This window comes from Gossypium hirsutum, chromosome D10 (genome assembly GCF_007990345.1).
Source record: "Gossypium hirsutum isolate 1008001.06 chromosome D10, Gossypium_hirsutum_v2.1, whole genome shotgun sequence".
Classification (NCBI taxonomy): Eukaryota; Viridiplantae; Streptophyta; class Magnoliopsida; order Malvales; family Malvaceae; genus Gossypium; species Gossypium hirsutum.
The window spans coordinates 27833803-27834770 of NC_053446.1; positions in this window are offsets into that span (position 1 = coordinate 27833803).

The window sequence follows — 968 nt, forward strand, 5'->3', positions numbered from 1 at the left end:
TGAGAAATTGATGCTCAAAGTAAGCTACTTGTGAATATTTTTTGAGGAAAAGAAAAGCATAGATCCCACATTAGTTAAATACCAAGTGTGAGTTGTGTTTATATATGAGAACCAACTTGAAAGGTGATTCAATAACTAAGCTTGAAACCCTAACTCACGCGCAGGGGGTGTAGATCCAAACACATCAGGGTTGGGGTGCGCCCGCACGATGTGGGCGACATGAAATGTTGAGCCCAAAATGGGCTTGTGGATATTTTAGCCCAACATGAAATTTATTTTTCCTCAAGAAATATACAAAATCTAATTTAAAAGGACATATTTTTATTTGATTTGATTCCAATCAGTTTGATATGATTTTATTCAAATTGATTTAAATGCTCCTTTAATGGAAGATTTTGTATCTTTAATCATGGTAATTTCCAAAATTCAACCATATTGAATGGCTTTAAAAGCCTAAATAAATCTTTAAAAAATTTTGAACACACTCACTCCGAGTTTATTTTGCTCTAAAAAATTCTTCTATTTTTTCTCTCCATATTTTCCAACGTTTCGATGATAGAAAAAGTCAAAGTTTTGTTTGTTGATCACTGTAGAGGTGTTGCTGTTTCAATTATCGTATTGTTGTATCCTGAGAGACAGTTGACCAATGTTTCTCCAAGTACCATAGGAGCAGCGGAATCTATCTTAAGGAAACTGTGAAAAACAAGCCTCAACATCTAGTAAAACTCGATCCTTTTATTTGATTTTTGGTTTTCATATGTTTATTTAATTGGTTTTTCGTATCTGATATTTCAAATATAAATTATTTATTTTATTTTATTTTATTTTATATAAATATTTTTTAGTTATATAGTAAAAACATCAAGTAATTTTCACCACATCATGCATAAATCAAAGCAATTAAGCATTAAATTTTCAGTCACAACATGTTAACATTTGACCATAACATCACATGCTATTTTAAGAAT